This window comes from Fukomys damarensis, unplaced genomic scaffold (assembly GCF_012274545.1).
Source record: "Fukomys damarensis isolate Sample0158 unplaced genomic scaffold, DMR_v1.0_HiC HiC_scaffold_10, whole genome shotgun sequence".
Lineage (NCBI taxonomy): Eukaryota > Metazoa > Chordata > Mammalia > Rodentia > Bathyergidae > Fukomys > Fukomys damarensis.
The window spans coordinates 38,849,901-38,874,714 of NW_022900922.1; the positions used below are offsets into that span (position 1 = coordinate 38,849,901).

Below are 24,814 nucleotides of genomic sequence, written 5' to 3' on the forward strand. Positions count from 1 at the left end.
GTGTCGTCCACCCCCGAGCCGGAGCCTGAGGCACGGGTGTGGGGGCTAAGGGGGCCACGGCGCTCTGGTGTCATTCCCGGGGGCAAAGGCCGGGCATGGAGCTCCCGGGGTCCCAGCCCAGACGTCCGGCCGCTGTGGGCACCATGCCGCCCACACCTGCTTCTTTCCTCTGTTTCTGCTTCAAACCCTGCTCGCTGAGAAGCCGTCCCAGCACCGAGCCGGAGCCTGAGGCACGGGTGTGGGGGCTAAGGGGGCCACGGCGCTCTGGTGTCATTCCCGGGGGCAAAGGCCGGGCATGGAGCTCCCGGGGTCCCAGCCCAGACGTCCGGCCGCTGTGGGCACCATGCCGCCCACACCTGCTTCTTTCCTCTGTTTCTGCTTCAAACCCTGCTCGCTGAGAAGCCGTCCCAGCACCCTAAGAAATCACTTCTCCGTGGCTGAGTATCCCTCAACCCGAATGAGGTGACTCGCAAAATTACCCTCCACAAATTCTTCCCTTCTCAACTTGGCACACACCACTGGCCTTCCTCTGCTACCCATACGGTGCCCCCTTGGCCTTCAGCAAGCACCTCAGAGGGCCTTGGTTCTTTACCGGGGTTGGGGGGATGGCACCTCCCTTCCCCGGGTTGGGACCATTCGTGGTCCTGCCCAGATTGGGGGTCTTGTAGCTTCCATGGACCTTAGCCACAGGCTAATACCAAGAGAGCTGGGCCTAAGGGAACCCCCTGTATTCACCATGGAGGAATAGTCCAGCCTCTCCCTGCTGTGTCAGAAGTCTCCTTGGTGGTCACCTGAACCCTCTTCTTGGCCTTGGACTCCCAGACAGGAGGAGCCAAGTGGCAGAGCAGTGGTGACTGCAGTTTGTTGGGATCCATGTTGTAAGGTGGCTGCCTCCCTCCCTCGGATGGAGACTGCCAAGCCCTTTAGCACAGGAAGAGAAAGTAAAAACTCTTCCCGCCAGTCAACAGGGACAGAGGTAAGTGCGCCACTCCCTCCCATTTGCACCCCTTGATTCCTGGGCCTGTGAATGCTACCTTTGACAACACAGATATGTGCTGCCTACCACACAGGCCCCCAGGATGCAAGTGTTGTCACCTTGCTGATACTGCTGACTGTGTCCTCAGAAGGCCATCCCACTGTCAAGACACTGCCTCAGGGTGGTGAGGAACAGTGAGACCATTGTACTCCTTGAGCCTGGGGCTTGGGCCACACTTCCTGTGTGGGGACCCAAGTCCTTGCCACACTGTGCTGTGGGATTGGCATTCTGCAAGGTCCATCAGCAGTAGTTACGGCAGAAGCATGCAGGGAAGATCAAGCTACACCTTGAGGAAGTGTGTGCTTCAGAAAGGACTACTCTTTTCCTTCTATGTTGTAATCAACCTGCCACCAGGTCATAGGTCGCTCACCCCAGGGAATGTGCTCCATGGGAGCTTGGTTGGTTTCTGCAGCTGGCAGAGTGGGCATTTAGCCATGGCCACTGTCAGCCTTGGTGAGTGGACTCCCATCCGTGCCGCCAAGGGCACTGTGTTCATGAGCCCGTGGGTGATGGCAGGGGTGGCCGAGGAGAGACTGGTGGCACCCACGGGAAAGGCTGTTCTGTGCACTGCACTGACTCTACAGAGGTCTCCTTCTTTGATCATTTCCATGAGGCACAAAATCACTCCTGCTCTTCATTCAGACAGGTCCAGCCACATACCGCTGCCCCTAATAACTTTGTCACCAACTTTCTGACCATTTTCCTTCCCAGTCCTAGCCAGATGATGACCACAGCTACAAGCTGGCCTACAGTCACACACCCTGCAAGCAACCCATGGTCTCGCACAGGGCCAAAGCTCTGACACGATCCCTCCCCATCACCGTCCCTCCCAAACTCCCAAGCAAGTTTCCACTTTCAGGTGGCTCTCACATGTCAGACTGAACACTCTGCAAACCTGCCTGAGTGCTGGCCTCTTCTGGCCTCTGAGGACAAGAAGCCCCAGTGAGGCCGATTGCAGGCTGGGGGAGAGGCTGAGTGGGAGGCGTGGGGACCGTGGGAGCGTGGCTTCTCCACAGGGCAGTTTCCTCTGCCTCCAGCCGGCTCCGGCCTGACAATGCAGCAGCTGCGGCAGGCAGTGATCTACAAACAGATTGCCCGCCTTGCGATAGGGCCTTGGTGGCCCGGCAGCAGGAAAAGAACTGTCCTGAAGGAGAGGTTGTGTGGACTGCTCGCGCAGGCAGCACAGGCTAGGGCTCCGCCGGCCATGTGAAGTGCAGGCGACAGCCTGCGCAGTGATGTCTCTCAAGGTCCCCCTGAAGGCTGCGTGCAGCCCCCCCCCATCCGGGCAGTTTCCCAGGTGACGTTCCTGCTGTGAGACCAGGACACAGAGCTACACAGAGGCCTCAGGATGCTCAGTGTTGCCAACGGTGTCTCCCGCGGTCTCCCCACGCGGTGACGGCTGTAAGGTGAAGCCACACAGTAACATCTGGTTTCTCTAAACCTTTGCATTCTTTCCTCTGTATCAAACTGAGGGACCTGGGCGCCTTCAGTTTGCTAACAGTGAGTAGGTCCCAGCCAAGCAACCAAAGGAGTTCTCTTTGCAGCTCCCTGAGCCTTGGCTGTAGGGGCAGAATCTTTTCTCAGGTCCGACTGAGCGAGCTTCACAACCTCCCCATGACCTCTCCCTCAACACCGAGCCCGGGCAGTCTCCGGTTTCCAAGAAGAAATGAGGCAAACCCTTTTGAACTATAGTGTGGCTTTCCTGGCCACACTGTCACCCCACCTTTAGGGTCCTGCTGTGACTGAGTTTAGTAACCAGACCAGAGAGAGGACTAGGTCTGGGGCCTGAGGAGAATTGGCTTCATTCTGTAGGCATCGCAGAGTTCCGCAGCCATGGCAGGTTTGGGAGGCAGATGATGCCAGGTTTGCCAGGACATGTCTAAGCCAAGAGACAGGAAACAAAGATTAGGTAGAAGACAGACAAGGAAACTGCAGGCCTTCCCAGGTGTGGTGGTACACATCCATAATCCCAACACTTGTGAGGCTGAAGCAGGAGGATCTCAACTTGGAAATGAGCCTGGACTTCCTAAACATGTCCTGTCTCCAATCAATCAGCCAATCAATAATACATAGGAAACTGCACATTTATGACACAAAGTTACCCGATAGTATCCATAGCTGTATATTTACTCCCTGGACCCATCACACCCAAATCCCTTAAAGGTATTCAAAGTCCATGAATTAACTTTGTTGATAAGGAAAGGGGCAGGAATTTGACCTTAAAATGAAGTAACAGAGAATGTTTCTAGGCAGAACATTTTAGAGCTCCCATCTGAAAGATTACCTCAAGAGTCCCTGCATAGCCCCCAGCCCAGCCCTGCAGCTCCCAGTGTGGAGGGCTCTGACTTGGCCTAATCTGCATACTGCGCATCGCTGGCATCCTGAAATGACCTTAGGGTGACAAACCACTCTGTGTGTGGGTGCTGAGTGGAGGGTCTTATTTCTTCTTTTTTCTTCTCCTTCTTCCCCTTTTTTCTCTCTCCTCTCTCTTGTTTGCTTTCCTTCTTTTGTCTCTTTTTCTCCTTCATCTTTTTCTTTTCTTTTATCATCTTTTCTTTCTTCCTTCTCTTCCTGCTTTTTCTTCCTCTTCCTCTCCTTTTTCAGACAGGATTTTAATATTTAACTCAGACTGGCCTTGAGCTCACTATGTACCCCAAGCTGATTTTCAGCAGTTTCCAGCCACAGCTAGAGGAACAAGAATCCCATGCTTGGTGCACATGCAGATGTTCAGATCTTGGCACTCAAGCTGCGAGTTTGAATTCCTGAGCTCATCCCTTTCTTTCACAGGCTGACATAGTGAGTTCAAGGCCAGCCTGGACTATGTAGCAAAACTCGAAACACCTCAATAAATAAATAAAAGAAAGGGACAAACTTGATTTTAGGATTAAGAAATGCATTCAGAGTTCGAAGAATGCTTTTAGGCAAACATCTGAAATCAGCCACTTTTGGAAATCCACCAAACCAGGCCCATACCTGTCACCTGTCCACTGAGTTATTATCTTTCTACCTGTGAGTTGGCCATCAATTTTCTCCTGGAGTTTGAGCCTGGACCTTTCTCTAGATTCACAGATTCCATAGTCTTCCACCCCCACACATATAAATATCCTGGGCTCCACCCTAAAATGCACCTCTCTCTTGAGGGCCCACACTATGTCGCTCATTCAGTGTGAGCTCTAATTCCCCCCTCATCCACCTTTCTACACCCCCCACCAACTCACCTGGGAATCCCTGCTTTGTGACAGAGGTCAGTGATCCACAACCGTCCAGGGGTCTCGGGGGTCAAGGTCCTCGTCTCCACCTGGTGTGCCTCCTCAGACCCCATCTGGTGATGTTAGGCTTATTTCTCCATGTGCCCCGAAGCCCCATGCGCTCATACACAGGGCTTGCAGGAGGTGGTTGGATCTAAGGTGCGTGAGCAGGGATTAAGGGTTCCATAACTGAATTAGTTTGCTGATTGGTCTGGCATAGTTCTGGGTGGGCAGTGGGAAGCCCTGCCCTGGATATGGGTGGCACCACCAAAGAGCATTGTAGCCTGGTTGGACTAAAACAGAAAGGCAGGTTCACTGCTGCCACCTCCTGCCTGTCTGATAGAAACTGTTTCTCCTCTCTAATGTCCCCTGCAATGGAGCCAGCTGACTGTGGAATTGAATGTACATATTTATATTCATTTCCTAGATTCCAGACCCAGAGACCCCACAGAGCACAGCACAGTGATTTTTTTTTATGAGACAGGGTCTCACTGTCAGTTCAGGCTGGCTTTGAACTCACTGTATAGCCAAGCTGGCCTTGAACTCAAGGTGATCCTCCCACCTCTGTCTCCTGAGTGCTGAGATTACAGGTGTGCACCACACCCAGTCAAGGGTTACATACTGTGCACATTCCTTCTAATCCTTGGGCCCTGGTTGCCTGCTTCCAGAAGTCACACAGTGTTCCTGACCGCCACAGCCTCCAGCCCTGGGACCTCTGGGAAAATGTTCTTTACAGATCTTCCTGCCTTGGACTGGTCTGGTTTAAATAAAAACATCTTTCTCACATTTTTTCTTGTAAATTTCTTACATGATTAAGGCCTCTGAGAAAGCACCGACCGTCTAAAAAAGACAGAAAGACATTTTGTAATTCCAAAGCAACTTCTAAGAAAAATGTCCACCAGTGTGTTAATCATCTGATCTCTCTGAGATCCGGGAGTAACTTCTGTGTGCATAGAAATGCATCCAAAGTCGCTCTCAGAAGCATTCCTGGTGCTATCTGCCTTTGCTCTTGAAGCCATAACTCTCTCTGTATCTATTTTATAGTGAATTTCACCTATGCTTTTGCATGGCTGCCAATGTGTCTGGACTGAATTCTTTCATCAAGGGTCCACACGCTCACACAAAAGGCAAATGGTAACAGCTCCAGAAATGTGATCATGATACTCACTGTTGTTGCCGTACAGAGAAATGACATCTGGTTTCTGGGCCATGGGCTGCTGTGAGCACTTGATGTGTATTGGACAGCTCTCATTAGTTGATGCTCTGGGAAAGGGGTGTCAGGTCCCTACCCTCACAAGATGCTTCACAGGATACAAACTGCATAGTGTGTCATAGCAGGGCAGGGCAGGGCAGGGCAGGGCAGGGCAAGGCTGGTGTCCAAATTTCTCATCACCTACAGGAAGAGTGGGAAGCTCAGCAGTAGGGCCCACACCCAGCCCTCACCCTCACCACCCAGATAGAGACTCAGGTCCTAAGGCTCCAGGTGGAGAAAAACGGGGGCCTTTTCGCTCCCCCACCAGTTATGCAAATGTTTCACCCCACCCCACCCCTATCCCCTGGTTGAACTGTTTCAGATGGGCTCTTCGGCCCTAACCTGCCTTGCAGAGTTTAAAACAAGAAGTCTGGGCCACTTCCAATCCCAGTCCTAGCTGTGGGAAAACAATATGGCCTTGGTTCCTGTCTGAGTTTGGTAAGAGTGGATCATAATCTTTACTATACTTGTTCTCAGAATCCTTCCTCATGGGCCATATGTAACAAACAACCCTATGTCTTCATATTTACAGTCAGTTTCCAGATGCTCTGTACCCCTCTGACCAACCACCTGCATTGCACCCCTCCACTGGCCTCTGGGCCTGGAGGTCAGCAGGAGCAAGGACCCCAGCTTCCTCCCCTTGATGCCCATCAGCAGGAAGTAGCCAGAAGAACTGTGTGCCCCAACACCCTAAGTGATTGGAGGGTCTCAACTTGAGGGGGGATGTTAGGCTGAGGACAAAGCTGGGGCAGGGTCCCAGTGGGCACACAGTTAAGCAGGGAAACAAAGGCATCAGGGTACAACATTTATTGTCATTTTTTAGCTCTTGAACCCAAAGTGACACTACAGAGCACAGTGACTTTCAGGGTTCCACATAGTCCTCCTGGTATTTGACCACCTGGCCACCTAACTCCAGAAAAGGCACAGTATTTGTGGAGGCCATAGCTACAGAAAGAGGCCAAGGACAGCAAGAGAGGAGATGCTCACTTTTTCTTTTCTTTCTCTTTCAAGACAGAGTCTTATTATGTAGTCCAGGCTGGTTCTGAGCTCATTATGCAGCCCAGGCTGGCCTTGAATTCACTGCGATCCTCCTGCCTCAGCCTCCCAAGTGCTGAGACTACAGGCGTGTGCCATCACAATGGGCAGCAGATGTTTTTAAAGACTTCCCACCTTTGTCCAGGACCTGGTTTAAATTAAGAATTTATCAGCAGGGGATTCAGCTCAGCGGTTCTGCTTCCTGCCTTGCAAGCACAAAGTCCTGAGTTCTGCAAGCACAAGGTCCTGAGTTTGATCCCTGGTACCAAAAAAAAAAAAACAAAACAAACAAACAAACCCGACCCCCCCCCCAAATTAAGAATTTACCTTTGTGAGCTTCCTATATGATTAAAGCCCCTGAGGAGTCACTGACCATCTAAAAAAGGACAAGGAAACATTTTTGCAATTCCAAAGCAACTTCTAAGTAAAATGTTGATGAGCATCATAATTAGCCCAGTGTCCCAGACCCAAAGAGTAATGAGTGGGTCTATACAACATATCCAAACTTATGCTTGGTTCAGAAGCCTTTGCAGCATGGCCCATAGTCTTGTTTGGAAGGCACAACTCTAACTGCATTACTGTAGATTCCACTGAGACTTCTTCACAGATGTGTGTCTTGACTGAATTCTTTCTCAAGGGCACAAGAAATCAAGGACCAAGGAAGTGAGGGTCCAGTTGCTTCCTCCTTCAGGGCCTGGCCTCCCCCCGGTAAGAAAAATATAAAGACTAAGAAGGAAAGAAGTAAAAGCTCCACTTATTACATATGACTTGATTGTATATGTAAAACACAAACAACAATTAGCATGAAGAAGTTTATTTAATGCATTTATTACAGGTAAAGTAGATATACAGAAATATCAGGTGTGGTGGTGCCTGCTTGTAATCTCAGCACTCTGTAAGGATGAGGCAGGAGGATGGCTGTGAGTTCAAGACCAGGCTGAACCACATAGTGAGAACCTGTCTCAAACAAAACAGGACAAAACCCAGTATCTCTCTACACTAACAACAACTAGAAAATGAGATTTTAAAGGAAACATTCACAAGCATCAGGTATAGAGCAACTGATCTGTCCAAACAACACTTTTACACTCAAAGACTACCAAACATTTTTTAGAAAAATTAAAGACCTACCTAAATAAATAAATAAAATGAGGTAGGATTTAAAAATCATAATTTTTAATATTGTGTTTTTAGTAAAAACATGGGCTGACCTGCAGCTGAGTGGCGTGTCTGTGGTGGAACACAAACTTTCCACCTTCAGGTAGGGACTGAACTGTGACATCGTTCTAGGACCTGGCCACTAGTTGGCCTTAAGGAACAGCATTTCCAGCTCTCCAGAGGTTGAGGCAGGCAGATGGCTGCAATTTCAAGGCCAGCCTGCACTACACTGCGAGCTCGACAGCCTGAACTACAGAGTGAGACTCATCAAAAACAAAACAAAACAAAAAAACACCATTTCCTCCCATCCCAAGTCCTTCTCAAGAACAAATGTGTGCTTACTCAAATCCCTTGACCACTCCAGTAGTTGGTCCCTGCCCATTTGTTCTTTAGTTTTACCTGGAAGGGCTGATTCTTGCAACACCATGAGCACTGGACCCAGTGGAAGGAAACATTACTCAGTCTTCCAGCAGCCCTGGCTGGGACACAACTGGACACCGTGACCTATGACAGAGACCCGGCTGAGGCTCCAGACCCCTCCTTAGTTAAAATCAGGTATACAAGTCCCAGCCTGTCACTCTAACAGCTTGGTTCACTCTTGGCCTCATCCACTGCTCATTGCAGCAAAAAACTCCTTGCTTTCCTATATTTCTTGATAATTGGTAAAGTCTTTTACCACCCACAGCACTGGCCTCACACGAGCTGCACCTCACTGGCAAAACCTACTAAAAAATCCCAAAGGTCCTTTCTTAAAGGCCCAGTAACCCCAGGCCACAGCCTCTGCCCCACTCCCGCCCGGGGCCTCTTCACCTATAAGCAGACCACCATTTTCCCCTGGGTAGTGGGCCTTTCCCTGTGGATGGGCTCCAGCTCTGTCCCCTGTGAACTGGCTGCACCCTCCCCCTGCTGAGTGTGCCGTCACCTTTCACCTGTATGTTGAGCCCCATCTTGGCACAGAGTCACAGGATTCCATTAGTTTCCACCCTAAGCCACCAACCCCAAAGGCCTCTCTCCCTCTTGAGGGCTCAGTCTACCTTGTGTGTGAGCACTTTTACAATCCTGCCTAAAAATCCCTTTATGCCTCTTACTGATACATCCTGAAAATGTGAGGGAAACTGCCACCTGTCCTGTGAGTGCCATGAGTCCACTCCCGTCTCACTTTAGGGACTTTCTTGCACCTGTCCAGTGAGAGAATATACCATAATCCTGGCTAGAAAGGTTCAGTGTTACTAAAGTATCAGTGCTTCTCAAACGGATTGATAGATTCCATGAAATCTCAAACAAGATAGTAGTATTAGGCAGGTGGTTAGACATTAGTGGGCTTGGGGGACCAGGGGAGGAAGGTCCAAACAGCATGCTCTGTCAGTTACCTTAAGTCAAGAAACAAAATGTCAGTGCATAAGGCATTGATAATCATTTGATAGATCTCGAACCCAAAGTGATCCCACAGAATGAAATGACACTTTCAGGTCATTTATCAAGCACAGCCCTTCCCATATCTCACCACCTGACATCTATTCCCACAACAGGAGACACAACATCGGGGTGCCGTGGCCTCACCCGATGACATCAGATAGGGGAGCATTTTTTAAAGAACTTCCAGCCTTGATTTGGATTCTGTCGAGATTAAGGACCCCGAGGGAACTCTGAGCACCTAAAAGCAACAAGGAAGACAGATGTGGGCTTTCAACATTCCAAAGCAGCCCTGGGAGAAACGTCAGGGAGCTCCATGGCCAGCACAGCTCAAAGCCCAGGAGCAGCTTCTGTGCCTACAAAAGGTGTCCAAATGCACCACCTGCCTTCTCATTTGAAGGCACAACTCTCTCTCTCTGCTTTACCATAATTTCTTCTGAGACTTCTGCATGCCTGTGTATCTTGACTGAATTCCTTATCAGGGACACAAAAAATGCAGGGTCAAGGGATGAGGGGCCGGTGCCTTGCTGGGTCAGTGCCGAGCTCCTCCGTGATGCTAGCAGGATTCTAAATTTGTAATTGGAGACAGGCTTATGAGGGCTAGAAACTGACAGATGGTTTCAAAATTTATATTGCTTAAGTTGCAAAACCCAGAATAGTAGAAGCAATATGAGGTAAACCAAACAAAACTAGAGACCTTATATTAACAGATATTATTGCTTATCTTTAAATTATGTGTCAAAGCAGATGTGTAAAACCAGCGTGACAGAGAAGAAATACACACACAGATACAGTTCCCTGTTTTGTAGCAAAGGAAACAATGCACACCACTGAGAAGGTATGGACTTCTCAATAAATAGTGCTGGGTTGATTAAAGTCAGGGGGGAAATGAACTAAATCACCAAATATCACAGCATCCATGTCCCAGATGTTCATGGGCATAGAGCTTCTAGAAGCAAATGTTGGGGAATAGCTTCAGGACTTTGACATCGACAATTATTTCTGAAACATGATATAAAAGAGCAAACCATAAAGATCTAAAAATTGGACTTCATTAAAATTCAAACCTACATTTTTTGTGTTCAAAAAATACAAAAAATTAGGAGAACTAAAGGCATTTCACAGAAAGATGTTTGCAATGCATATCACTATCTCACAAAGGATTTTTTTTCACAAATTTTTGAACTTCTAAAAATCAGTTAAAGACTGTAAATCAACTCAGATGACCATAGAAAGATAAAATGCAAGTTAAAATTATAGAATGATTGTTACATCCTGGACCTAGTAGGTAAAATTACAACAGCCAGTATCAAGTGCAGGCTGGGCTGTGACCCTGTCAGAACCCTCAGGCAGGGCTGTTGGCCATATAAACTGGAACACCATCTATTAAATTTATATAGACAGACGAAGTTGTTGGGCCTTATCTATGTATTATCTGTCCATCTCTTTTTATCTATCACCTCTCTATCATCCACCTATTATCTATGTATCATCTATCAGCCTGAGTGCGTAGCTTCACCTACAGCCATTCACAAGCAATTTGGGGCAGTGCTTTTGTCATAACCTCAACTGGAAGCACTGCAAATGCTTACCAACATTAAATGGGTAAGTTGGGTGCCGATGGAAAGATTTAATGGGAAAAAAATTGACGAATCTCAAAGACAATCTTTGCAGGCAAGTATGAATGTAGAATATGTTTGAATCAATGTACATAAAGTTTTTTTTTTAAAAAGTAAACGGGGCAACGGAGTCAGGAGGGCGACAGGTTTCCAGGGTGTGGATGAGAGGGCGCCCCTCCACCGCCCAACCCATGAGGGTGCACGCTGCTGGCAAATCCCAGGGCTACGCCGTGCGCATCCTGAGGAACCGTTTCTTCTCTCTGTATGGGTTTTGTTTCTCTTTCCACTCTACTCAGGACACTTTGGGTCTCATCTATCCATTGTCCGATTTTAAAAAATAATAAAAACCTTTACTTCGTTGATATAACCATTTTGAAATGGGCAAGATGTATTTGCAAAAAGACAAAGATTTCTTATATTTTCTAGAGGCCCGGGCAAATAGGACCATTAAGAGAACATGAGTTTGAACTATATGGAAAGACAAAAAGAGCCTTATGCTGAGGCTGAAATAGCTCAGTTGGGAGAGCGTTAGACTGAAGATCTAAAGACCCGTGGCTCGATCCTGGGTTTCGGCAGAACCTCTGTTTTGCGTAGCTTTAACTTCCATGTTGACTCACCCGTAACCAGTAACCAGGTCGACAGTGCCATTTGGAAGTAAGGGGACCACGTCCTCCCCACACCTCCAATCCTCCCGTAGCCTCGCCTTTTAGACGGCCTGGACTGGGTGGTGCGCCCCAGGACCACAAAAACATACAAAATAAACCCCAGTCGTCCTTAGTTTCCGCTTCTCCCTGGTCCGCGTCGGATGGCTGACCACGTGCACTGCGGTGTAACTTCTAAAACTCGCCAAAGTTCCCGAGGCGCGTCTGGGAGGCAAAACATGCCTGACGGCGCGTGTCGTGTCGTGTCGTGCAGGTGGCGCTGTGGGCGCGGGAATGGGGAGGGTGGGCTCGGACTCAGTTTCTTCTCGAGGGGCCGCACCCGCCACGCCTGGGCTCAGAACCTTGGGGTCCCCGCAGGAGCGCGGGCCGTGTTGGGACCCACAGACGTGTAGCTGGTGCTTGGCGAGACTGATACCCCGTGGGAGCCCGAGGACTTAGGTATTCACAGCCCCGACCCCGCGCTGGGGACTCGGCCTCGTTGTACGCGTCCCCTGGGGACCTTCGCGCCAGACCCGAAGCCAGAACGTCTTGGCCTTCTTCGTCACGGCCGTAGCCTGGGCTGGAAAGGCCTCATGGGAAGAGCATAAAAAGGAAAACAGGAATCTGTTTTGAGCTGTACAAACGCAAAAGTGTCAGCGAATTCTAGATCACCTCAGCAATTTCCTTTAAACTGGCCAGTTAGCACAGTTGGTTAGAACGTGGTGCTAATAACGCCAAGATTGCAGGTTCGATCCCCATACGAGCTACTGATATTTCAGTTTTTAGACCCCCCCACCCCCCCACTCCTGGCTCCCTACTACACTCAATCCGACAACGACCCAACCGCTCCTAACCTGAAGTTTCCTTCTATCAAACCAGAATCCTACTTACTTTAGTTTTGCTAAAACCAACCAACCAAGCCGCATAGTGGGGTCCGCGGCGGGTGTGTTCCGGCAGGCCGAATAAGAGAAGGTGGGACTGCCTGCACCATCTTGGCTGCACCTCCGGTATTTGGCGCGGTGAACGAGTTCCTCCGAGGGGCGGGCGGTGTGACACTCCGGAACCCGCGCTGCCCTCCAGGTCCTCGGCTTCATCCACTGGAGGCCCTCAAGACTCCCCGCAGGCAGGGCTTCCGCGGGAAGGAGTTCACGGGAAAGAGACGGCTGGAGAACCGCGTCCGTGAGCTCCTTCGGTTTGGAGTCTTGCGCCCAATTCTTTTCTCGGGTTCAGGAGGGCCGGGTGTGGAAAGAGCAGTCGCCCAGCGGCTGTCGGTGCTCGGGCAGCAACTCGACTCCGCAGGCAGCACTACATTGAAGTCAGTGAGCTCCGCTGTGTTCGGTTCCCCACACTTCAAGAAGCTAAAAGTAGAGCTTTACGAACCAGCCAGGAGTCGAACCTAAAGTCTTTTGATCTGTCCTCAGACGTGTTATCTATCCATTGTGCCACTAGCCCACGCCCGGAGGGTGTTGTCTAAGTGCTGTTATTTCAGTGCTGATTTGTGCTGTAGGGACGGGAAGATGTAATCTGGGCAGGGACTACTACAAGAACGTGCTCTAGAAAAGCATGGTTAGTGTGGTTTATTTACATAATGCACACTCACATAAAATATCTTCATTGAAAAGCATGACCAGGCCGAGCGCTGTGGCACAATTCTGATCCCAGCGCTTCAAGCGCTGAGGCAGGAGGGTAGCTGAGAGTTCAACGCCAGCCAGAACTGCGTAGAGAGACCCAGGCTAAAAAAGAAAAAAAAAAAAGAATGACCAATTTTGTCTTTGAGACATCATTTGTGTGATAGGTGAGAATTCATTCCTTCCAAGTAGTATTTGTAAGTGTGTCTGCTCTTTTCACGCCGCATTTGAGCTCTTTGTTCATTTATTCAGATCAGTCATCTGCCCGCACCTGAATTTCACTGGCTTTTTTCTTAGCTGTTCAAGCAGACAAAACAGTGGAAATGCCCAGGTGCTGGTAGGAGAGGGCTCCGTCCCTGCCCGAGACCAGGCTTCCTGTGGGTTTGCCAGGTTGGCTTCGACCCCCTGCCAAGCTCTCAAGCGCACCGGACACACAGGATGTGGCTAAATCCCTCCTATTTGGAGGAGGTTGAAGGGAGGGGAGAGAATGGGAAAAATACAAAAAGTAAGATATACCATATGCACGTACAAATTCCCTATGATGAATGTGATCATTAGGTATGTGTAAAATATACCAATAAACCTCTTGCTTAAAAACAAAAAACAAAAACTTCCTGTTTGGGTTTACAGCCCCTGAGGTCCAAACACTGAAGGTCGCCGCCATGCGTGGAGGAATCACAAAGGAAGTTTTTGTTTCTCTTTGGACTTCAGGTCAGACCTTGGGCTTAAGGACTTCATCTCAGCACATCCAGTATCTAGACATCTGTGGATGGAGGAGAAACGGGTTGAAGGGGAGCGGACCTGCCCCCACCCCCGGGCTCTTCCCTGTACCCTGCCCAGCGACAGGCTCGGGGGCGGCCCCGCTTCGATCAGGGCGAAAGCAGGAAATGCGGCCTAGCGGGTTTTGTGTGCGGATGCAACCAGGTGAAACAAAGTGACAACAGTAAACTTTGGGATCCAGTTGTAAAACACAACCGCTGTGAGCAGGATTTGAACCTGCGCGGGGAGACCCCATTGGATTTCGAGTCCAACGCCTTAACCACTCGGCCATCACAGCCGCGGTAGGAAGCAATGTCCTCGACGGACCGAGACCAACACGGCACTTTCTCCATGACGCTCGTGGAAGGGACGGACGGGACCCGCTCACGCCCTCTCGGTCTCCGCCCGGGCCCCGGCTCCGGGCGCAGCGCGCAGCGACCCTGAGCGCATCCCGCCTCCGGAAGGCAGGGACCTTGCGCCAGCCCCTGCGTCTGACTGGCGACCTGTTGTGCTCCAGGCACCGTGCTGGCCACTGCAGTCATGGTGGTAGCGAAGCGGGCCTGGTTCCTTCCACGGCGGAAATCAGCATTGGTGGAAAGAAACCCCCGATTTCATCCGGAGATGTCAGAGCCCTGGGTCAAAACCTGACCCACCCTGGCGGAGGCCTCTGTGCACAAACGAGTCGCCAAGCTCCCTCGCCTCGGCCGCGCCAGCTCACCGGCTCCTTGCTATCCTCGTCCCAGACTCGCGAGGACAGGGGCGACAGTGGCCTCGTCCGGCTAGGGTCGCCGTGCCTTCCTTCGTCCCGGGTCTGTCCCCAGCAACCTCCTCACGGTGCCTGCAGTGCCTGCGAGGCCCAGCCCTAGGCTCCCATCCTGAGGCTGCTCCACTCTCACTCCGTGTACCGGTCGCCTCCACTTGTGGGTTGGTCTGGGTCTTATTGTCACCTGAATGCCTGCCGGCGTCCTTTGAGGGTTCCTCCCCAACCCTTCTACCTGGCTATCTCTTTCCGGTCTTTGAACTCCTGCTCTTTTGTGTTTATCCACATCGCAGGGCTCAACCGGCCCAGTCTCTTGGTTTAAATAACGCCCTTATGCCGCAAGCCATGGCACTGTCTAGCCTGAGCGCCCTCCCTCCATTTCCGATTAGTGCAGCCGTCTGCGTCCTGACTGTCTGAGCGTGGGTGTCTCCGACAGACATCACACCCTTCAGTGCTCCAAGCCAATTCCCAGGTGTCCCCAAGAATATCTGCCTCACCTATTTCAGTTCATAGCAATTTATAGCCTGTCTTAGTTATTTTCTCATCGCCTAGACAAAATATCGGGCACCCGAAGTTAAAGGAGGGTTTACTTGGCTTGCACTTTGTAGAGGTTCCAGTCCATAGCAGCTCGCTCCAAGGCAAGGTGGCACAGCAGAAGGCCAAGACAGGGGAGAGAGAGTCCATATTGTGGCAGGCAGAACATAACAAGCAGCCTGCCTTTCCTTTTTATTCCAGCCAGGCTACCTGCCTTTTGTGTGGTGGCACCCAGAACAAAGCTAATTCCAATCAATGGGGTAATTTAGTATTCATGCACTTCTAATCCCAGCGTCACACACCTGAGATCCAGCCACCTCTGCAAAGCCTCACCTATGACCACATGAGGTAGATAGATACCAGCCACAACAAGGCCACCACATTGAGGTGACATCTTTGGCTTTAGCTTTCCCCCATTCTGCAAGCAGGAGGGAATTCTCTTTGTTCTATCTTCAGAGCATACCCAGATTTGACAAACTTTTTACCAACGTAACCCTTTGAATTTAACAGACCTTTGGTATGGTTTTGCTCAACAATCAACATCTCCTCATTTCATTTGAGTAGATGCTGGAGCCCACAGAGCTGCACATGAGCTCTCAACTTCAGTTCCACCCCACAGGTGGTACCACAGGCTTCTAATTCTTCCCTGTGTACATCTTTATAGACACCAGGTGTGTTGTTGCCTCAGGGCCTTTGCATAGACACTCTCCCTGCTTGGAACACCCTTGCTTTAATACATGTATGGCTCAGGCCCTTACCCAATATTTTACCAAGTATCACCTGATCAGTGAAACACAATTATACCTAAAATTAAATTCTTTTTGTGCGCTTTTCCTCCCATCTTTTAGTTTTTCACCATCTCACTCATAATAATCATTATTAAGCATACCAAATAACTTAGTGGGGCTAAGTTATTTGTCTCCCTGTGGAAAAGTGGGCTTTATTAGGGCAGGGATTTTGCTTACTGCGAGATTACTAGAACCCACAAGAGTTGGTGCAATGCCACAAGCAGCACAGGGCATGGAGTTTTCTCCTGCTACTCCGAGTCCTAGGTGTCTCTTGATATGGGCTTCCTGGACCTCTCCCTCAACTGTGAAGATGACTTCACAGCCCTATGTCTGTCCCTTCTGTACCCCAAAACTGAACTAGCAGACCCTTCAGCTCTGCACATAAGGGTGCAAGTACTGGCCACAAATCCCACAACTTATAAGCTTGCAGGTCGTTCCGGTCATGAGCCCTCTCTACTTCCCAGCCTCTGGTCAGTAGAGCAGATTCATGACTCAACAACAGCACTGAGTCCTGGTTTGCTTTGTTAGCTCACCTTTGAAAAATTGCTAAACCCTCAATTCAATCAAGCTAGAAACAAATGGCAGCTGTTACTGTTGTTCTAGTGACTTATTGACTTATTTCCCACTATTAATTTAAAAAGCATGATATGGGGATTGCAAAGGTAAGACATTTGGGAATCTGAGACTTCAACAGCATCGTTTAGTACAGCACTAAAGAAGAATAACAGCCAGGAGTTCTTCTGTGTGGACCGTGGGCTCTTCCTGTTCCTCACCACTGGTGAGGAGGTTCTGCTTAGGGTGAGGTCCTGTTCTTGGCCAGGATCCACGGGTGCCTGTTGCATTCGAGGTGTTGTGAAAGGTGCAATGTGTGTGCTGCTGACTGAGCACTGACAGTGAAGCCCCCCAAACACCTTCTGTCCCGGGAGACAGACTTCATCCAGTCACCAAACTGGTGTCACAGAAAAGGAAAAGGAAAAAGGCCCTGTAGGGAGTCAGGAGGACTTTCCAGTAGAAAGAGTGGTTTGGCTGTGATAAATAGAAGCACCAGGCCTCCCACCTCATCTGCAAAGCCCCTTGGGGAGAGGGGGCGGTACAAACGCCAGGCCCAGCCTCAGGCCTGGGGCACAGACAGTAGAGACCTCACAGGGAGCTGTGGGAGAAGTGCTCTCACCCTGAACGCATCCAGCAGTTACGAGCCATGAGAGTTGTGTCATGTAAAACCTGTGGAGCATGAGGTAAAGGCCAGATTCCTAGCGCACCATTCTGCCCCAGGACCCTGACTCTGAAGTCATTGACCTAGCCCTGAGGGGATCCATTCAGCTTCCCTGAATAGGTTCTGAAAGGTTCGCTGTCTCCGAGGGTTGTGAGTTTTTAGCCACTGGTGGTGAAGGTGACCTCAGCCATATCTGCACTTTGGGTCCCATCTTGAGGACCAGGCTGTCACCCTGTAATCGCTGGGTGCCAGATCTGGAGAAACATCACATGTGGTGTGAGGAGGTGGCAGGGCCTCCGACAAGAGCCAACGTCTCCACCCATTTCCCCAGCGTGCTCCGGAAGCCCTACTCTGTTGGCCCTAAAACTCTTCAGAGACACGGCCTGGCCACTGTCACACAGGTCTCCATTCCACAGCATCGGGTGAGTCCCCAGTGACACATCCGGGTATAGGAGGGACACAGAAGTCGCCACGGATGTCTTAGATGGAGCAAAAGCCTCTCTGCAGATGTTTCCGCCCGGTTTCGAACCGGGGACCTTTCGCGTGTTAGGCGAACGTGATAACCACTACACTACGGAAACCAGCCACTAGCTCTTTCGCTCCCTCTCGCATAGAAGTAAACTTTCTTTGACGTCATCGACAAAGAAATTGATTTACTTCTTCCTTCAGAAAATCTGCCTGTAGTGCTGTTGTCCTGGGTGCAGAGCGCCCTTGGAGACTCCCGGTGCCCGAGACGGAAGGCTTCCCGGAGAAAAGAGACTGCGCGAGACTTGGTGTATGCAAGGAGGAAGGTCGGAGAGGGGTTGGAGAGGAAACGAGGGAGTGGCCACGCTCGCGGGGAGGATCCAGTGACCTGAAGTCAGGTGCAGAAAGAAACGCGGCAAATGAGAGTTCCGGGGCTGGGAAAAAACTGGAGACGCTGGCCATTAGCCTTTAGTCACGGTGTAACTTACCTGCATTAAAATACACAACCTGAAACGTGCAGATCCATGGGGGGAAAACGTCAACTCCCTCAGTAAACAGTAGCCAAGAGAAACACAAAATATTATAACTGCTCAAAACTACATCAATACGGTTGAAGCTGAAGACAAAGAAAAACATCTTAAAAGCATCTGCAGAGTAAAGATACTACATTTTAGGTTATGCAAAATTCAAATCAGGTAGTAAATACAAATTCAAAGGAGGGCTGAAGGAACAAAAGAAACAGGTAAGTTCCTTCAGGGACAAATGAACAAAGAACAGTTATGCCTCAGGGTTTAAATCCAATCATAAATAAGTGCATCAAACATAAATGGCATAGCCATTAAAAGGCAGAGATTGTCAGACTAGACAGTAAATGAAATAAAAAGAAACAAGGCCACTGTTTCATGTTTGAATGTCTTCCAGAGGCACATGAAAAATAGAGGTGGAGGAAGACGGGCTACACACCCTGTTGAGAAAGCGGGCACAGATCTATCCAAGCGGAAGTCTGGGCAAAACCCAGGACCCCAGATGAGGAGAGGCGCATTACATAATGATGAAATGACCAATTCCTCAGGAAAACTTTAATTTTTATATGAAGAAGATTAAAACAAAAAATAAGAATCCAACACCATGGTTGGTGATATTAAAGACACCTCTGATTAGCTAATGAACATCTGAAAGAGGAAACAATTAGTAATACAGTAAACTCGAACCATAGCTGTTAACCACCAATTTGACCTAGATGGCATTTATAAGGCTTCAGAACATCTAAATACTGCAGAATACACATTATTTTCAAATATGTGGAAAATTCACCAAAATATCGATAAAGTGAGTATCGATAAATTTTAAAGGATTAAAGTCATTTTAAAAATATGATTTCTGACAACATAGTTAAAGGGGAAGTCAATAACACAAAGATAGTTGGAATGATAGACACTTCTAAATAAACATGAAGCAAAGTAAAAACACAATGGAAACTGGCACACAAATGATGTTCTGTGTATGAAGTCAGCTTCTCCTGGAGCTAAGGACAGATGTAGACTCCCATGCCTGCAGATGGGTGGACAGCAGGATGTTGTTGTAGGCCATGGTGGACACTAAGGGTCCAAATAGGGAGCAAGAGAAGGACAGGGAGAAACACCACACACAGGCTGCAGAGAAAACCAGCAGATTGTGAGGATCTGAGGTGCAGTAGACATGGAAGAGCCAAGTGTAATCCAGTTTCTGATGAGAATGTCGATGAGTTTAGTCTGTGGTGTGCCCTGCTAGGGGTACCTGCACAAAACCAAGGTGGAAATGGAAATACAAGCCTGAGACCCAGGAGAGACTTCATTTAGACATGGATTCAGTGGGGATCAGCTCCGGACAGGCTTCTGTGGTCCATACAGTGGATGAAGACATTCTGAGAGGTACAGGAATGATCAATTCCTTCCTTGCCAGTCCTGGGGTTGGCATTTCCCCCATGTGGTCACAGTTCAGCTATGGACTTAACTCCCTGTGGAATGGGGCTGCCAGTGTGCAATTGGAGCCACAGCCTTGGCCTCAGCCTCAGAGCCAAGGAAAAACCAGGGCAGGGAGCAGGGACAGTGGTGCCAGGAGACCTCCATGAGGCCTTCCAAGTGGTAGTGTTTGCAGTTTTCTGTAGTATTATTGCTATGTTCACCTCATTCACCTATAGCTCCCTGCCTGAAAGCAGGTGAAAATACCTCCAAATACCATTTCTCTCTCCTTAGCATTTTTCCTTGTAGCTGTGCCTTACTGTTCACCTTTTTTAGGCACATCAAAATCAGCTCACCCAAGTTTGTCCAGTGCTGATGTTGGGAATTAATACTTAGGTGTGAAGGAGAAAGAAGCACATAGCTGGCTTCAGGTGATACCAGGCCTACTTTAAATCACAAAAAGCACCTCACTACTTGGGGAACACAGCCCAAAAGACATTTGGCCCCTGAGGAAACAGGTTGTGTTTGAAAAAAAAAAATGCAAGTTGAGAGAGAAATAGTATTTGTTTATGAAGAAGTTCTTTAACTAAAGACACAGCTGCAGAAGTTCAGGCCTTCTTTGAAAATTGTTTTATAAAGGAAAGCACCTTTATAATCACCTAGTGGTTCTGGGGCTGAGTGATGTTACTACATTATATTCAAAATCTTCCAGTGCCCCAAACTCCCACATGCTCAACAGAGATTGAGCAATCTGTTGGGTGGTTACAGTAAGGAGCAAGAAGCTGCTTCAGATGCAATCCACTGCTCAAAAAATTTTGTACATATCATTGTCACGGTAGAGTGGCTGTTGGGTGTCTGATACATAATTTAGACATATGGCTTAGAACATCCAAAGAAACAGAGAAGAAAAAACACACTCTAACAGTAAAATAAAAAAGTATCATTTCTGACTTAAAATTTCCTAGTCCTAGTCCTTTCTTCTTTTTAGCTTTTTCTATGCATTGTGTGTTGTTCTTCAAAGCTATTGATAGAGGCACATGTGTACAGGGCAAAGGAGAAACACCACCAGCCACTTGCTGGTCCATTGTAAAAATATTGAGTGCCAATTTGTTTCAAATGTGTTGTATTTGTTATGGTAGCAGAAACAATTTTTTCTCAACAGTCAGACACCTGAGAGGGTCTATTTCTAAAACGGTTTTTTCCCATTCCTTGTTTTCAAACAATAAGAGACAAATTAATTTCATCAGGGTTGCCCTTGCACCAGGCAGAATTTCAAAAGGGACTATTAACACACTAGGCCCCGCTGGGATTTGAACCCAGGATCTCCTGTTTACTAGACAGGCGCTTTAACCAGCTAAGCCACGGAGCCTGCCTTGAGGCAGAATATTTTGCTGAGCTATTTGAACATGATTTTGCATTATACAACGCAACAATTCTAGAAAGTAGTATCAGCTGGTTTGAAAACAAAAAGCATAACTATCTCCATGGAGCGCAGAGAGCTTTCCATTTTAGGGATGGGTGTAGAGGCCGGGTTGAAACGACCGTGTTCTTGGGAATCGGATCCGTGGGGAGTAACCGCCACCCTCAAGTGCTCTGCACACGCGTGCTCCAGTCTAGTGTGGAAACCAGCGCCACCTGTCCGTGGCCGCGGAGAGTTCCCAGCCAGGACCTGATGCGAGCATTACAGGTCCGAGGAACTACACCACGGAAGAGGAGGCCTCGTAGGGACTGGATCCAGTGTGGGGCTAGATTAACGCCGAAGTCGTGGGTTTGATCTCCGCACGGGCCAGTTCTATATAGTTCTTTTGCTCCTTCTGCTTAGTGCACAAGGCCGACCTATAGAGCAGGGGACCCCTCGGGCCGTCCAGTCTCACCGCCCAGGCTGCGCAGTCACTGCCCCGAGGGAGATTTCTTGAAGTGAAATACCAAACCACCCATGCTTCTAGCTAAAGGCAGTAAGATTTAAAAAGGAGAAAGAGAAGTACAAGAATGATCTTACTTTGATGCGCCCAACATTTACTTCTACCCGAAAGCTACATGTTTTAAAAAGTATATTTCTAAGGTCTTCTGCATAAACAGCACGTTGGTGTGACTCAAAAAGTGGAAACAGGTGTGTTGAAGTTTCCTCTCGACTTCATCCTGTCAGCCACTTCTCTCCAGGTAACTCCATCCTTAAATTCTCTGCCTATGCATCCCACTTGGCTTTTGCAGACACGTGTAAATATTTATCTTGATGCTTAATTTTTTCTCTCTTACATAGAAGAGGGCCCAATTACTTTCTGTTTTGGGCTTGGGGAACTTGGGTTCCATTTGGGCATTGTCTGTGGCTCTGCTGGGGCTGGAACTCAGGGCCAACTGCAGGCCAGGTACAAAGAACTGACATGTTTTTAGTCACTCAACTTTGTTCCTGGACATAGTTTCTTCTTGCTTCTGGAGCAGAAAGAAGAGCCACAGAGCTCCCTTGCGTCTGGTGTCAGAGAAAGCTGGGAATTGACATGGCACTGGGTCCCCGCAGGCACAGGATGAACTCTGAGACCATTTCGGCTCTGAAATCCGCAGCTCTGCCTGCCTTGGCCTCCCTGCCCTCCTCCTCAGGCAGCAAGGGCAGGGCCATCCACACTGCCCTGTGGGGCTGTGGGCTGTGGGTTCCCTCACTGACCTCTGGGGCTCAGGACTGCTCTTTCCTCCTCCCTAACCCTGAAGCATTATTTCCCTGTTCCTGCTGTCACCTGCAGGTGTCCAGAGCACTCATAACCTTGAACTCCAGGCCTGGGCCTTGCTGTGCCCACTGCTCCTGTCACAGTTCTTAGGGATTTCAGCTCCCAGGAAGGTGAATTCCAGGATCTCACTCTGTAATTGTGTCTTCTACGCTTTCTTACAACCTCTTTATTGGGCCAAAATGTAGACCAGTGTTTTCTACCTTCCTCTACCTCGGCTGGCAGTTACACAGGCACTTGACCTCTGACTCAGCCATGCATCTATGTGCATTTCCAGCAAGGTTTGCCATCTGCAGCTGCTCCCATGCCAGGCCTTCAGACGTGGCTCTGGAGAGACCCAGAGGATCAGAGGCAGCTGCCTTAGAGAGAGTGTTGCCTTGAATGCTGTGGGTGGTTAGCATGGTCTCTGAATGCTTATTGTTTACCAGGCACTGTACTAATACAGCGTGTGTGTGTGTGTGTGTGTGTGTGTGTGTGTGTGTGTGTGTGTCCTCACAGGATTAGTACAGGGCAGATGCTGTAGCTTGGAGAGTGGTTGCCAGGCCAGGTTTCGGAGATAGCAGTGATGGGCCCCAGAGTCCCTGTACTGGAGTACCAGGCACTGTACTAATACAGTGTGTGTGTGTGTGTGTGTGTGTGTGTGTGTGTGTGTGTCCTCACAGGATTAGTACAGGGCAGATGCTGTAGCTTGGAGAGTGGTTGCCAGGCCAGGTTTCGGAGATAGCAGTGATGGGCCCCAGAGTCCCTGTACTGGAGACTCTCGAAGGTCTCACTGCAAGAGTGGATCCCACATTGGTGGTCCAGCTTGGAGTTTCTCTAAACTAATAGAGTCCAGGAGTTTGAGACCAGCCTGGGAACACAGCAAGCTCCATCTCTAAATCATGGGTTGGTTACTGTGTTCCAGTTTCTTTCAGAGCAAGTCATTGATTTGCCAGGGAGACCTCCATCAGAGCTACCCTCCTGTCCACATACCCATCCACAGACTCATAAGAAATCTCTGGAATGTCAATTGTCCTAACTTTTATTGTTTTTACTTTCCACATCACCAGGACTGATGTGGACCCAAGGCTGGGAAGGAAGCTCTTCTAGGTAAGGAGCTGTCAGTGACGGTCAGGAAATACCAAGGCAAGAGGTTTTTTCTAAGATTTTACTTGAAGGATTTCACACTTCACTTCATTTTTACTTTCCCAATTGTGCTGGATATGTCTTTTGACATAAGATCCAAGGGATTGTTCATTATTCTTTCACTATTTCTGAATTTAGCTTTCCCCCTTTTCTCTTATACAGGTACTGTATTATAGAGGGCTAACATCAAAAGTATGCAAAATAAGGCTAAGTAACAGTGCATGTGTGTATATTTCCCCCACCTTCCCAAGGCGAACCCAACAAATTTATCTTGCTGCATGTACACTTGCACTGTATGTATATTTAAAAAGGGGCTATCAGTCCATAAAAACATTGTTGTGCTCTCATTTTAAACTTAATGTTCTTTCTTGAACATCCTTACTAAGAGATAATAGATGGCTAATTGCAATCTTTTTAAATATTGAGGATCAAACCAGGGCGTGTACATGCAAGCCAAGAGCTCAATCCGAGTTGCATCCCTACCCTCAGTTTTTGAAGAGGCTGGGACTGTCAACCACGCTCCACAGCACAACAAAGCAGTGCAAAATAAACCCTCCTCCAGGGGCCCTGCTCGGGTTTCAGACTGGTAAACAAAGCCAGCACCTCTCTGAGGCCGCCTGGGCTGTCCTGCTGGCGCTGGCGACCCTGGTGGAGCTGGGCTTTTCTGAGTTCCACTGTCCGAAGCGAGGTCTCCTCAGAGGTGCGGCGCTGTTGAAACTGAGATGCCTGGAGGGCGAACACCTCCTTGGGTCAGCAGAGACGTGGGTGGTTTGTAGAACGCTGGTCATCTGTGAGGAATGAGCTAGGAAATGACACGCAGCAGTAGGTTTTTCAGATTTAAAATGTTTGCGCAAAAAGGAACGGAATCACATGTTTTGCAAGACTAGTACTGTAGTGGAACCCAGCGCGCAGGAGAAAAGCAAATGTACCGAGAGTGGGGTTCGAACCCACGCGGGCACTAGCCCATTGGATCTTAAGTCCAACGCCTTAACCACTCGGCCATCCCGGTGCCCGAGCTCCTTGTGCAATCATCTCCACCCTGTGTAGAACACAGAGAAACGCGTGCAACTCTTCCCTTTTGTGGAACTGCATTAAAATAGGAGGGACGGGAGGAGCAGGAGAAGGATAGAGAAAACACTGCTTTCCGAGAGCATTTCCCGGGCCTCCTTGCTGCCTTGTGTTCTAGAGAAAGTGCTGTTTTTCTCTGATTGGAAAGGAGAAGCCCCAGGGCAGGCGGGCGTCTCGGAAAACCCCAGTCCCCGTGCCCTTCCGAGTCCGCGTCATAGTTCCCGTCTCCTCAAGGTCCGCACCCTCCGCTGCGTCTCGATTCCGGGCTCGCTGCGTCTCGATTCCGGGCTCGGGGACCCTGGGACAACGAGCGCGTCCCGAGGAAGTCCGGGCTCCTTGGGGACACAGCAGCTTCAAGTGGCGCCCGTGACTTCAGGGACAGACGCTGTCGCTCAGCCCCAGCGTCCACCGCAGG

At 49.2% G+C, this 24,814-nt stretch overlaps 4 non-coding genes across 4 annotated transcripts; all 4 read right to left on the reverse strand.

The window, feature by feature from the left end:
• Positions 1–14,005: 14,005 nt before the first annotated feature.
• Positions 14,006–14,087, reverse strand: Trnas-cga. Its single transcript has one exon. It is a non-coding gene; the product is annotated as a tRNA-Ser (tRNA).
• Positions 14,088–17,592: 3,505 nt separating this feature from the next.
• Trnav-aac lies at positions 17,593–17,665 on the reverse strand. Its single transcript has one exon. It is a non-coding gene; the product is annotated as a tRNA-Val (tRNA).
• Positions 17,666–20,784: 3,119 nt separating this feature from the next.
• Positions 20,785–20,858, reverse strand: Trnat-agu. The gene has a single exon. It is a non-coding gene; the product is annotated as a tRNA-Thr (tRNA).
• Positions 20,859–24,257: 3,399 nt separating this feature from the next.
• Trnal-uaa lies at positions 24,258–24,340 on the reverse strand. The gene has a single exon. It is a non-coding gene; the product is annotated as a tRNA-Leu (tRNA).
• Between the last annotated feature and the right edge of the window lie 474 nt (positions 24,341–24,814).